General features: G+C 40.9%; 1 protein-coding gene and 1 pseudogene across 3 annotated transcripts in view; one reads left to right on the top strand and one right to left on the bottom strand.

The window, feature by feature from the left end:
- The window catches only part of LTBP1 (latent transforming growth factor beta binding protein 1), a gene marked incomplete at both ends in the record, with an annotated part of 334198 nt that overhangs the window by 272848 nt on the left and 46072 nt on the right, over positions 1-15278 (bottom strand). The gene's annotated exons all lie outside the window — the stretch shown is intronic.
- Positions 2206-3179, top strand: LOC311172491 (putative PDZ domain-containing protein PDZK1P1; annotated as a pseudogene). The gene has a single exon. The product of its transcript is annotated as a putative PDZ domain-containing protein PDZK1P1 (transcript).

Genomic DNA, 15278 nt, shown 5'->3' with positions numbered 1-15278 from the left:
AGTTTATATTTTTGGTTGCTGCGTAGTATTCCATTGTGTATATATTTACCATCTGCCCCCTTCTATTCTACCTGGCCTTCACTAATCACTTCTAGAATCTAAAACCTGTCCCGTTAGATCTCTTATCAGATCTCTCCTTGCTTCCTACCCTCTCCTCCAGGATTTAAGAGTCTCCCTGATCTTCTTTTCAGTTCTATGTAAATCACACACAAAACCTCAACTTTAAACAGCCACTATCAGCTTCCCCTTGCCCAAGGAACCTGTCTTTCCAAACCCATTATTACCCCCAGGCTTGACAGTAACAGAATAAACTGATGGTTATCAAATTCCAACTCAGATTCCTGAAAAATAATATGGGGAAAAATATAATTTAATTCACTCCCTCAATTTAATTGTCTATCACTATGTTATTTTAGCCCCCCACACACAAACATAACGTGTAATTTCTCAATGATTTAGACAAGTCTGGGATTAGAACTGGTCAGCCAAAAATATGCTTGATTTCAATTTTGGTTAGGAAAGATATTTTATTTGGTGCCCTGATATATCTGCAGTGCTTTGAAGGCTGCCAAGTTACAGGTGGTCATTGCAAGGAATGAGTCTAACATAGCATTAAAAATTATAATGACATAAGAGGACATTCAAAACAGATACAAAATTGTGTCCATTTATAACTACCAACCATATTAAATTCAAGAGTATTATTGGTTTAAAAATTATCACTGGCGCTCCAACCCTCCTTTCGAGCAACAATTTTATTTTTTGTTCTGTCAGATGTCATTGGAATAAGTAGTATCAACTTGGTGTTTTCCCTTGTGCTCCTCCAAATTTACCCTCCTCCTCCCTGTATAACAATGAGCAGAACTTGTATTTTTTCATCAAACCCTCAATGGAAGGGTTTATAACACACAAAGACCAATTTAACTTCCAAAGACACAAATCAGAGCTATACAGTACATGAGGATGAGAGTCAGCGAAGCCCAGCCGGCTGAACAAGAGGCACTCTTGAGGAGATGTGGTTTCATGTTAGCCAGAGGACAAGAGACAAAGGGCAAGAAATGGAGGGAGACCTGCCCAGAGCAGGTGTGACGGGGTTAGCGAGGGAAAAGCTGCTCCTGAGTATCCCCACGGATCCCTCAGGCTCACTGGCCACAGAGTTTAAAGGGTCCCCCACAAAAAGGCATTCACAAGACTCCACGTGCTGTACAAGACAAGGGTGGGGGGGAAATGCCTGAATGTCTCCAAAGACCCAGGAGCTGGTTATTAAACTGGAATATGAGTTCTGAGAAACTAAGGATGTTATGGCTTATCCTCCAAATATTCAGTTTCTAACTTATAAGAACAAAATCTGTCCAAATTAAGGTTACTATTTTTGGCAAAACAGTGGTAGATATCCAGAGAAAAACTGCCAGTATCAAACAACGAAATCGTTGAACAAAACACAAACTATGGTGGAGCTGGCAAGAAAGTAGGAGAAAGGTTCAGAGGCCAGAAACAAGCAGAGAACATGATCCAGGGAAATGTATTGGCACTGGAATAGGAATTTGACCTGGGGGAGCATCTGCCGTTTCTGGGGGCCTGTATTATGGGTTTTTAATGTGCTGCATGGGGCCCTGGGACTTACCTGGTCATCATACCAGGGATGCCACCTCAGAGCAAATAGCAGCTCTATCAGCAGGTGAACCCAGCACGTGTGCCTCTCAAGTTGAACTCTTGAAAAACAGCATTAACAAAAATCATCTCCGGTGAGAATTCCCAACTGCACAGAGCCCACATTTGTGCAGGCTTGGAAAAATACCCGAATGACCCAAACATTAGCAACTCCAAAAATTAGTTAAAAGTGAGCCTGGAAGGGAATTGCTCCCAGGAACTTGCTGAAAACAAACAAATGTCCTCTGCAGGAATATACCTTAAAACTAGATCCTAAGGAAATCTAGAGATTAAAAAAATAATACGTGAACATTTACTCACAATCAAAAAAAAAAATCACAAGGTGCAAAAGGAAACAAGGCAGAATTGGCCCAAAACTCAAAGTGCAACAAGTCCAGCAACAAGCATGGGTTGTTAGCATGGAATATAAGACCCAGAATATACCATATTTAATGTATAAAAATAAAGATGTAGAAATTATGATTAATTTCCAATAAAAGACTATTAATATAGGTTAGGAAGATTTGAAGAAAGAACCAACTAAACCTTTTTGACATGAAAAATAACATTCAAGGTGTGGCTGTGAAGGCAGGAGTCCTGGGTGAGGATCACTTTATTCCAGTGAATGGAGAGAATGTAGAAAATGCCAGCCATGAGGAAGTGGTTGAAAAGGTAAAGACATCAGGAAGCCATCACATTCCCACTGGTGGAACGGAAAATGACAAGCGCTGCAGTCAGCAGAAAATAAAACTCGAGCGAGAAAAAGCTAGTTTGGAGCTATTACCCCACCAGCCCTGGATTGTGGAGCTTAAAAAGGGAAGTGATGACTATGGCTTCTCTCTGACAGCAGGTCAAACAAAAGGGTCAAATCATCAAGGACATAGACTCCAGAAATCCAGCAGAGGAGGCTGGCTCAAATAACGACCTGGCAATTACTGTCCTTGGGGAGTCTGTAGAATTCTCAGCCATGATGGTGTGGGGAAAATAATTAGAAAGGGTGGAGATAAGACTTCACCATTGGTGGTACACAAAGGGACAGACAACCTACATAGAATGGCTCGTATTTCTCCATTTCTATACTATTAAAATCAGTAACAGTTCTGTGTAAGAGGTTCCAGCTCTGATTCCCTCCAGAGGGCTCAAGTCCAGATGCTACAGAGGAAGCAGAAGGTCAAAAGCCTAAATTCTAGAGGTTAACTGAAGGTCAGAATAGCTGTGGTTTTCACTTACATGTGAATCTAGGTCAGCCAGGCTCATTCGTCAAAGAGGTACAGAAGCACTGCCCGACTGACCTGGCCGGGCTGGTGGATGAGGATCTCGGCGTCGGCATCTATGTGCATGGGGTGACTGCGCTGGATGAGCCCTATGGGAAGATTGTGGCCAGAACCAGAGCAGTATGAAGGATGCCACACTTCATCTGCGGACAGGTCTATGATTATTTACAGCCTAAGAAAATTCCCACTGTTTTCTCCATGGCTGTTCCCCTGGATGCCAGCCCTGATTCCAAAGAAGGAACACTGGTGGAGTGAGAGTTGACTCACACGTGACAACAATGCAAGCCCACAGCACAAGCTCTCCTTCTTCCAGATCTGAAGATACAAAGATGTGATGAGAACAAGGATGGACTTTGGCTGGTGGCTGTTTCTAGGTATTTAAAAGGAATCCTTTCTCAAAGAATGAGCTGCTGGCCACTCACTGTCTCTGTTAGAAAAGAATTCCTCTGGAAACCCTTTCATCCTGTGACTGCCTTCTGTCCTTTGTCTTGGGAGTGGCTATTGCAGATGGCTTATTTCTGGTCAATTTAGGAAAGTTAATATAGGAGCCAGGTTCTTCTCGTGTGTTTGCTTTCAAACCGAACTACATTTGTCTGTGTAGGGGTCTTTCTTCTATAGGATCCCTGAGCACCAAAGATGATTTACAAATCTGCATATGTGAGAGGTGCTATTTACAACATCTGAACAGCTAAATCTATTAAAAGTATGTTTCTCTAAGAGTGCAATTGCTAAAATAAAAAGCAATAGCAATGTCAATGTCAATAAATAAACAAGAGTTAAACAAGGTATAGCAGTCATCTAATCATTTGTGAAAGGGAGAGACCTGGTGACAGGCAAAAGTCAAAAAAAAAGTGACCAAGAATTTTTCAAAAGTGAAAAACATGAATCCTCACATTAGAACCGCAATAAATTCCAAGCAAGACAGAGAAAAAGTAATTGTCACACTACAACTGAATACCCAAAAAATCTGGGTAAGATAAAGACAAAGACCTCTCACCAAAGGAATTTCTGAAATGGGCACTTAAAAACCATACCAGAGAAATGCCTAAAATTAAGCAGGAATGGTAAGCCAAGAAAATGATAAATGTGTGGGAAGATCTAAAAAGTATTAACTATATGAAGCAATGACGTCGTGTTTAATTTGTAGGATTAATATTATTTTATTGAAATGTTGAAAACCAACACAGAACTCTGGAGTGACCAAAGCTTAAATGTACTAAGTTCTTGGGCTGTTAGGTGGGAGAATAAAAATGCCAAGTTATTTTTTGCCTTTGTTAATTTAAATATATATATTTATTTACAGGAAGCATCAGGGTTAATCACCAGAAGAACAGAAATAGAATATATAATCTGAGTAGTTTGTGGGGAGAGAAGAAGAAATGAGGACAGAAAAGGGAATAAAATCAATCTAAAAGAAGCAAAAAATTACAGATAAAAATTTCATTCATACAAATAAAAAGTTACAAAATGACACAAAATTAAATCACTCTCCCTGGAAAATATCCAAATAGTTCGATGAGCAAGTTCTACCAAGTATCTGCTATTATACAAAATCTTCTAAGCAAAAGACCAAGAAGACTACTACCCAGCTCATTCAACTAGGGTAACTTAAATAGCAAAATCATGTCAAATCCATGAGAAAGCAAAATTATAATGCCTATCTCACGAATAAAGATGCAAACTGAAAGTGCTGAAAGACTGAAAAGACGACATCATGGCCAAATGAAGTTTATTATATGAATCCAAGGTTGTTCCAACATTACCAAATCTTTTACTGTACTTCCCAATATTAAAGATAAAAGGAAACATGTGATCAAACCAACAGATCAAAAGATCAAATTCAACATCTGTAACATACTCTCGGCAATCAAGACAGACCAGCGATCTCCTTTACTCCATGAAGGCTAACCTACCAAAAACCTACAGCAAATGTGGCACTTGATGTGAAACTCCCTTTAAAATAAGGAACCATGGCCACTTATACTACTTCTGTTTCACGATGAACTAGAGGCCCAATCGGTACAACTAGAAAAGGGACAACAACAACAGATGGAAGGTAAAGGAGAAAAAATATCACACTTGATAAAATTCTCTACAGAAAACCCAGAAGAATATCATACAGTAAAACAGAATTCACATTAGCAAAGTTTCAAAGTCCAGAAAATGTGCAACCACATTTCTCCATGAAAGCATGTTTGAACAAGAAATTTTAGAAAAGATTTCAACAGCAACCAGGAACATCATATCTGACAAAACCCGTATAAGGCGTTAATGAAGAATATAATTAGTGTGTTCAAAGAACTAAGTGAAAGTGAGGTCATACTCATAGTCAACATCAGAAAGATGCAGATACACAAAATGAAGAGCCACCTTGAGCAAGAAAAGCTTATCTCAGGAAAATACTAACAATATGCAACTTATTTAAAAGTCTATCATGTATGTTTTTCTAAATGATGATTTTTAGCAATTAAAAAGAGCAGAGTTGGAATACAAAAAAAACTTGCGAATACATTAAAAATTATGAGCATTAAACAGCACAGCCCACGGGAACCCAATTGCAACACAAAGTCTAGGAAAATTAATTGAAGACGTAGCAGGTGTTGAGTATTTGTACACTCTTAAGAGTTTACAGTGATTTACATGCTCCTTCATCTGTTCTGCCAAATTTCCTAATGTATATGGTTAACAATCCAAGGAGAAGTACTTTTTTTAGAGACGGTATGGACAGTGTATAATTTAGTACCCATCTCACCATCACTCCTATATTGAAGCTTGGTTTCTTTTCCACAACTGAAGTGCAAATCCTAACTATAAACACAATAAAGCTTCAGGAAGAAAGTGGTTTTCAATACTGATCTCAAAATGCTTTTTTCTTCCCCAGTTTTCCATGGAATTCTATTCTGTTTCATTTATTTCATATTTACATAATCAAAGTATCTAGTCAGTAAGAAATGAATTTTTAAAATACACATCGAAAGCACTTAGCAAACCAATAAACTCTACAAAACCTCTCATTAACCATACAGGGAGTACCTTAACTTCATAAGTTTCCAATTTATTTTCTCCATTAGCAACGTGTCGCTAACAATCATGACAAAGCATTGCTCCTATGAATTAATTCCTGTCCATCTGCAGCAAGGAAACCGAAGGTTTGGCTTCAGTCTCCAAAGAAAGGCAATCACGCACCATGAGCAGAGGAGGTGGTTCATGGTCACTCTGCCAAGAAATGACATATTCCAGCGGATTCAAACCACCCTCTTCAAATTTTGGCATTCTGTAGTCTAAAAAGAAAACCAAGTTCATTGAAAAGCAAAGCTTGCCACCTGCTGCCCAATGGCATAATCATCAAAATTCAAATTGTGTCCACATTTTTCTACTGAAACCCCTTTAGAAATTAACTGCTAGGATGTTTGCATCTGATGTATTTATCAGTTCTCACCAGTCACTTTTATAGAGAATTTCGGCCTCTCAATTTTTAACCAAATGCTATTTCAGACCCTTTACCTCATCAGTTATAACAAACAAAAAGTCCCAAAATACTACACATGTTGTGTGTATAATAAATCGACCAAACCGTGGTTGTGTTTATTACAGTATCCAGACCAGGCAAGAATTCCTTTGAAAAGGTGCCAACATTGTCTATGCTTCCACAGCCTGTCATCATTCCAGATGATACGGAATATTAAAGCCATTTTCTGAACCTTGCAGACATTAAAATCTAAACATTCGTACTTTAACTGCACTTTATACACACTGTATTACAAAAATTTAAGTCTCAGCATGATTTCTCTATTAACTGTCAACTCTTAAACTTCTAAATCTCTTAAACATGTTAATACCAGCAAGCATTTCCATAGGTTCTTGATAAACTCTTTCCACTTATTCTTTTTCATTTTAATGTGTCGTAAGAAATCTGAGAAGTAAAACTCTTTTAGTCTTTTTCCTTACACTACACTGTACTTTAATATTTTTTATATTATTGTATACATTTTTTACATCATTTTTCATTTTTGCACAATGCATGCGTTTTCATCTTGGTTATAGTCCCCATACAATTCCCACCCCCCTTGTTTTGATACTAGTCCACCCCACCCCCCCAGTGTGTCTCTGGTTTATAGCTGCTTGTTGATTTTGATTTTTACTTTATTAGAATTAGGTTTTTTTCCTGGTCCCTTATTAAACTCATGCAATTTGCAGCAACATGGATGGAGCTGGAAGGGATCATGCTCAGCGAAATAAGCCAGAAAGAAAAATACAGGATGGTCTCACTCATAGCAGGAATCTAGAATGCAATGTACTTTTTAAGTCTAACCTCCTTCTAACTCTGGGCACTTGTGTGTCGGCGCCATCACCCCCTGGCTGGAGGAAACCCGTTGAATTTAGGGAACACCACCAGCTGAGAGGGGACTTGGGGCACCACCAGCCGGGTCAGGGGAGAAGGCGCCAGGGTCCTCGCCCACATCGCCCCGAAGTTGGGCCGGGTGGATGGATGCTGGGGGCCTCGTGGCAGCCGCCTCGTCACCCCTCCTGGGAGACTCTGCAGCCCCTGGACTCCCGAGGCTCTGCCTGCAGCGCCTGTCCGCGCGCACAGCAGCCCCGGGCCTTGCTGACCTTCTTCCAGCTGCCTGGGAACTACCACAAAGCAGCCAAGGGAAAAGAATCCCTTTCAAGACAGATGGCCCCGTCATGCGGCCCGTTTTCCAGGACGCCCGTCCAGCTGCCGCTGCTCAGCGCTCAGACTCGGGGTTCCCGGGAACCCCGCGCCCCCGCGCCTCTCGGGTCTGAGGCCGGCTCGCCCTTCTCTGCAGACCCTCGGCGGGGCTAGAAGCTCGTGCTCGATGGTCGCTCGTGCCTCTGCCCAGGCCAGCGTGTCTCTCCCTCTCCCTCCCAGGCCCATCGTTGAAGGGGGTGAGTCTGAAAGCCCAGCTGGGCCTAGTGGAGCCTCCTGAGCAACGTCTGCGAGCCAGAGGGGTGCTGGCGAAGAAACAGAGCAAGCTGGCCGTTTAATTAATCGACTTCAGGCGTGTTAACCCCGGAACTGGACTTCGAAGAAACAGGTCGAAGGTTCTATTTAATGCCAGTAAAGGGGATACAGTATGACATATGCCTTGTCCTATAAAATACAGCATCTCACTAAAACAAAGAGAATTAACTACTCATTCTAGAAATAATAGAAAGGGAGGAAAGAATATTGCTGAAATTAAAGAGTATTTATTTTAGCTGCTAGCACAATAACTGGCAGAACATAATAAAGGTGAGATTGACAGTCCCAAAACATTTAGTTTCTTGTCAAACACTTCCTAACAGAGCTTGAACAAATGCTCATTTTTTTAAATGAACACCCTAAATTACTTTGAGCATAACGATGATACATAAATCTTTTCAAAGCAGAACAGTCGGTCCTCATTGGGTATGGGAAGTATTTCTGACTCTGTAAAGGACAAGAGTGCCATGACTATCATGTTACTAAACTGATAACTTCACAAAGCAAATCATAAAAATTTCCAAGTAACTTTACACCTCAATAGCTAAAGTAAACAGCAAACATGAGTAAGCAAAACTGCATTATTTATTTTCAACACTACAAACTAATAATAAAATTGCTGTTTCAGGCTGTTATTTTAAATGATGTAATAAAAAAATTTAACTAATGAGGATACAACTAGAAATTAGATAGCACAGCCCACATAAAAAAGTATTTTGAGCCTAGTCTAGTAACATGGAGGTAAAGGTGTGTGTGTATATGTGTGTGTGTGTGAGAGAGAGAGAGAGAGAGAGAGAGAGAGAGACAGAAACACTGACTATTCAGGGCTCATTTCTAGCTCATCATGGCAGATGCAGGATTTCAGGCACCAGTGAGGAGGAATAAGGGTGAGTTTACAGCATGAAAACCACAGAGGCGGTGTGCAGGGATTTATGCTGCAAAGCAGAGATGACTTGAAATGATTATGGTAAAGCTGTAGAGTCAACAACAGTCAAGACAAAACCAGAGACCAATGAACATTTGAAAAAGAAACAGAGGCCTTGATTTTCCCACAGAACAAGATGAATTGTCACAAATATATTTTGAAGGGTGTCAGTTACATCAACACAGAGGCGATAGAACCTGGCTTCACTTCTGAGTTGGAGAACTTGAATCCAGGGTGAGAGAGCAGTAAGGAAAAGGAAACACCCAAAGATAGCCCCAACCTCCCCAATCCCAAGAGCATGAGAGGATGTGTCATTCCACTTAACATATCTAGACAGACAGGGAAACATTCCCAGGCCAGAATTCCCTGGCCTGGGTCCCCAAGAATTATGTTCTTCCCTGGGACTCTGAATCCCTTTTGTTTTAAAGAAGATTCGATTTCCTCTCCAGAAGTTACTGTGAGGGGTGGGTGGCTCCTTCCGGCAGCTCTCTGGGTATGTGAGCTGCACTGTATGTGGTACCTGCACTTTCCCTCACACTCCACAGCACCCTTCCTGGCGTCTCCAGGCAAGTCCCACATTTCATCATAGACTTTTCTTTTTTCTTTTAGTATTTCTTTTTCAAATGAGGTAACATTGGTTTGCAACACTGCATATTACTGAGAAGAGGACTGGCATCTTCAGGTGCACATCAGCACACCACATCCACCACCAAGGCGCCAGAGTCCTTCCCATAGTCCGCAGAGGCGGTTCCCAGTTTCTCACAGTCCCAAAGACCCTCCCAGCAACTGTCGGGACTTCCAGACTGAACCTATCCACCTCTTTGCATTTCTTATTGCTCTTCAATCCTCCTGAACTATCTATCTCCCATCTGGCCTAGGGAACAAGAAATGCTTCAGCTTCTATCCTGTTAGTTCTTTTTTTTTTTTTTTTTTTTTTTATACAAGCACTGGGTACAGTCAGAAGCGCGGGAGGGTGAGAGAATTCACCAGAGCCAGAGTGGGGAGCAGAGCAGGCAGAAGGACCGAAGTACACTGCTGAGGGGAGCAGCGGGCGGCAGGAGAGGTCTGCGCGCCATGCGGGACCCTCCTCCGGTGGCCAGGGAGCAGCTGGGGATCGAACGGGTGCTGCAGAGGCTGCGGGCAGCTTCGCAACCCAGCGCTCAACCGCTGTGCCACCCGGGAGGCCCATGATTATTGATTTTTCATGCCTGTTAACCTGGTGCCTCCAACTGGCGTGTCCAGAACAGTACCTAGCATGTGTTACATGATGAATATCTGTGGACAGACTGAATGAAACAACTATAGTTAAGTGGGAAATATGTGGTGGTGAGGAGACTCTGATTTCCTCTTCATTATGGTGACCTAAAATAAGGCAACCAGTGAGAAACACACCGAGGTATGTAGGCGTGGAAAGTTACAGATGGTTCAGATTGCATAAAGACTTAGGTCTGCATCAATCAACAAGCCTTTCATAGGACAGAAGAAGAATTATGAAATAATTTATTCAATGAGTAATAGATTATATTCTTGTGTTCATGGGCAAGTGAGAATTTTCTAAATATTCCAATTGGAGAAGTTTCTTTTCAATTTGGGGATAAAATATTAAATAAGTACTAATAGCATTCTTTGCACAGGAGTGCCTTAGCTTGAGAGTTTTTGAAAAGTTTAGCAAATGGATCACTAATATGAAAACAAAAGGTTCCTACAAATAAAATAAGTATAAAGGGGATAGACAATGTTAATAGATTATTCACACAAATACACAAAGGGCTAATAAATGTGAAGAGTGTGCAATCTTACCAAATGAAATCTAAGAAAAACAAATTGAAATTAATCTGTGAGCAGTGTGATAAAATCATACTACAGAGGAACATCAAAACCACTAAGACTTTACCAACTATTGTTTATGCGATTTATAAGTCTTATTTGACAGTGACCACCTCTGTTCAAAATGTTAAGGGTCTGAAATAATCTAATAAATACAAGTCACTACCTCATGCACTTTCACGTAAAAATCACTACCTTAAATTAATACAAAGCAACCCAGCAACAAAGACATTAATGAAACAGACTGCAAAGTATCTCAACTTTACCTAAAGTGTTTCTAAAATGCACAGGAAATTCTACAGCTAGAACTCAGAGACAGGTCACCTGTCAAGACATTAAGGTAATTAAAGTGAAATACATGCCTCATCCATGGAAAAGGGTTTTAAGTGAATTTTCCCCCTTTCAAAATAGATTAGTTAAATGCCAGCGGATAAATAGGAGCACAGGGGTGGAAGAGGAACAGAGAGAGAGAAAAGAGTTTCACAAAGGCCTGGGAGGGAAAATGGTTGTTTATGTCCAGAGAGTAAGAGATGGGAAATGAAGAGTGTTTCCTTTCAGATTTCTTTTCTCAGAGTAAAGTGCATCCTAATCTTCTCAAAATGTCTATGTCATCTTCCTGTTTGAGTTAAGAACATCCTTCCTGGAAATATAATTAGGAAGGATTAGCTGCTACATAAAGAGGCTTTGAACAAATTAAGGAAGAATGATGTCTCACTTTAGATTCTGTCCATCAAATCTCCAAATACCAGCGCTTGGCAAAACACCAACTTCAGGCACACAAAGGCAGGCAGCTCTTCGAAAGCAGTGAAGGCAGTGCCTATGTCAAAGAAGAATCTTTCAAAATAAATTCTGTATCTGAGGCAGACAGTCCAGCTTACTTTTATAGACTTGGGAGTAGTTTAATATTGGTAACTAACTATAAGAAAGCTGTCACATTTTCTTCGTAAGACAATGCTTTGGTTAAGTAACTCTCTTGAAAATAAACTTTTTCTCAAAAGACAATGGTTTACTGAACAATGCATAAAATAATAGTGTCACTCCACTAACCTCTATTTTTATTTTAAAAAAACTTCAAAATATTTTCCCTAAAAATATTGTGAGAATTTTTTTTCATTCTTTTGGTAAAAGGAGTCAGACAATGGCACCTGAAAGTTGACTAGGAGTCATGGAATAAGCGGTCAGGTTCCAGTCGGATCCCTTCTGCACACTTCCTGTGGACTCTGGGCAAGGCATTCACCCTTTAGGTAATAAAACATTATGGTCTGCGTTGAAAAAATGGAAGATTAAAAACTGAACCTAATACATTCTTGTTCTATTTTCCATTAGGCTCAAATAAATGCCAGAAGGGACAAGTACTCAGGATTAAATCTTTTCAGAGACACTGATATTGATAAATATCTCTTCTGTGCTTTGATGAGACTAAGTCCATAAATCACATCACTCAGGAATAAAATGAACTCTGAGTGAAAAATAGGTAAAGTTTGCCTGAAAAGTCCCTGTTTGCTCTCTATGAGAGTGGAGCCAATCTTGTGTCAAGGCTCAAATCAATCAATATTTAATTAAATACTTAAGAGTAACTTAAGAGTACTAGGAAGTTCAAGTTCATAAACTGGATACGTTTATTGTTTTTGTTAATTTATTTTTCAAAAATAATAATTAAATTAATAACCTTTATTAATTTGCCAAGAGAGTAGCTCCTGGACTCTGCTGCCACTTTTTTTATTGTTAATATGCGTTTTGTTAATCAGAGGCATCCCAGGGAGTGCAAGAAACAAGAAAACTTGCACTGCAAGTTCAAGAAGGTACAACCACAAAATAAAATGGAGTCTAGTAAATGAAAACCCTTGACAGATATATGCAGGAAGGGGATCCCCTCATTACCTACAGGTGCCACAGAAATGTGGGTGCCAGGGCTGCACTACCATCCTGGCAATGTCAGGTCATGAGATGACAGAGCAAACTTGAACCTACTATCAGTGACTCCTTGCACTGGTTTCTTGTCATTACTTGGGGAAACAGAGGCAGCCTATAAGCTGGGTTAATAGCTGCATTCCTACTTTGTCAGACTTTTAGATTGAGAGCAGTCATATAACATCACTTATTACTCTCACCAAGTAGTCACTGTGCTGAGTGGTGCAAGTCACATAAATCAACATGGACATGATGAAGGGCAGGGGTGGGTAATGAGGGGCTAAGACACCAGTCAGAGAGTAAAGGAGGTTCAGGAGATGCTGCTCTGAGGAAACTGAGATCAAAAGAAACTGAGATCAAAAGAACTCCTCTTGCCAAATGGCAAATGGCAAGAGGAGTATGTGCATGTGGGTGGGGCTGCAGACACAGAAACGGTCAGGAAGGAGCTGGGCAGGGTCAAGGAGCTGCCTGTGATGAGGTGACAGGTTGTCACCTGTGCCTGGTGACAATCAGGGGAGATGGTGTAGAGTGGACCAGGGAGTATGATCCCCCTGGAGCAGAGAGCTGATCCTTATCTTCAGATGCCAAGTAGCAGTGAAGGTTCCTCTGCAGGACAGGGAAAGATGAGACATTTTGTAAAGATCCCCTAGTTGGAGACATGACCTTGAACTTAATCCTCTCATATCTCACGTCCTAAACACTTGGGATGAAGAGGACAGTCAGAGTCTCATAGAAAGTCCACTTAACTCATAGAAAGTCCACTTAACTCCAACAAGAGGCAAAAGAACATTCTCCAATCCACTGTTGAATTCCACCCACCTGTAATTCTGGTTTCTCTTGCTACTCTGCACACTCATGTAAACCTCTTGTCTAAAAATAGCCACTCCTGAACAATGAAAGACATTTTTTCCTGGATTAGTAAATCTGGGGGTTCTCTTCTCCAAGGTATTTAAATTACATTCTTTTCACTTTCAAGTACTTTCTTCATAAAACCAACTATTTCTGCTAAGTCATCCCTAATACCTTTGAGGAACAGATAAATGTGTAAGAAATATACTTGATCTCAAGCTCAGTGAAAAAAAAAAACTGAATATATTTACCAGTGTTTTAACTTAGTTTTTTAATTTGTACTTGTACATATTCTGGATAATTTGAGGGGCAATGTCACCTCCCCCAACACAGGACTCACATTTTAGAGGTTCTCGATTCTTCTCCCAGGAAATTCTGGAAAGAAAACGGCTATAAAAATTTAGCCTACACTCTGCTCAAACAAACTCTTAAGCCAAGGAAAACAAGGGAGGAGGTGCCTCAGAGGCGCCTTGGAGGGATTCAGGACAGTATGTAAAATGTCAGACATATCCAAATGGGAAGAGCAAGCCCTACTTGAATCTGCACAACACCCCAAGGAAGATTCCAAAAATCATTCTCATGTTGGCGTCAGCCATGCAGGCCAGGCCTGAAGCTCGTGGGTCCCCTGTGTCAGCCAAGCTGTGCTCTCCTCCCACTGCCTGTGGGTGTAACGTGTGTTCCATTGTCAGTTTGCAGCAAGTCCTATGACAACTCATTGGTTCAACTTTCAGAGCACAAATGATGTCAACACAGAGATAATCATAAAGGAAAACACTATCAGGCTCCAGGATCACAGTCTAATTATTGGGGGACATTCCTAGCCCCCTCCCACTCCTGTCCACATCTGTACCCCCTTCCTAACTTCCCCAAGACAGTTGCCATCAGAGCCCATGGGCCACTCTCTAGTCAGTGGGGCCGCTGTATGTCCAAGGTCCCTATTTATGAGTTGTGGGGACCTCTCAATCCCTCCTTCTGTGAGCCTCACAGTGTAAGGGGAGCCAGGGCTCCTCCTGGTGACTGAACATCCCTTATCTCCTAATGTCTTAGTTTCCACTCTTACACTCCTCACAATTGCCCGAGTGTGCTGGCCCCAAGATTTCAGAGACAGTAGGGACACATTTAGGCCTTAAATCAAATTGAAATGTTTAAACCTAACTTTTGCAAGAGTCCTAAGGGCTAGTTCTGCCATTAACTGAAGGTTATATAATGATTATTTACTCTGCCTGTGACTACAACTCACTCATGAGCAGGAAGTGAGACTGTGAGGACAAGTTGCGTCCTTAGGAAGGTACGATGGTAGCCAGAATAAAACTCCCCCAAGATGTCCACATCTTAGTCCCCAGAATCTGTGACTATGTTAAGTTATATGGCCAAGGGAAATCAAAGTTTCAGAGGGAATTCAGGCTGCTAATCAGCCCTTCTTGAGATGGGGAAATTATCCTGGGTTTTTAAGAGTCTAACATCATTGTAAGTGTGCTGTAGACTGTCAGGGGAGGCAGAAGAAAGAGAAGCATCATGCAAAGAGGCAATATATCAAGGCTGACCCTACAGCCTGGCCAAACATGAATCCCAACTCTGCATGTACTGGTTAAGTGAACAGAGACAAATTATTTTGTCTGAATTTCCTCATGATGTAAAATGAGAACAGTAGTATTCTTTTGAGAGGATTTAATAAGCCATCACTAGCAAAGTAATTAGAACAGTGTTTGGTACAGAATAATAAATGCTCAGTAGATGTTAGCTGCTATTATTATTACCTCACACCTGAACACCATCCTGATTTCCAGCAGTTACACTGAGAAGTAGGGTGAACACAAAGTGGGAAGGAGCACAATGGGAACTCTGGTGGTGAGAGAGC

This window comes from Talpa europaea (assembly GCF_964194135.1).
Source record: "Talpa europaea genome assembly, chromosome: 6".
Lineage (NCBI taxonomy): Eukaryota > Metazoa > Chordata > Mammalia > Eulipotyphla > Talpidae > Talpa > Talpa europaea.
Note: the sequence above shows the minus strand (reverse complement) of the source record. Positions and strands in the feature narration are given on the sequence as shown.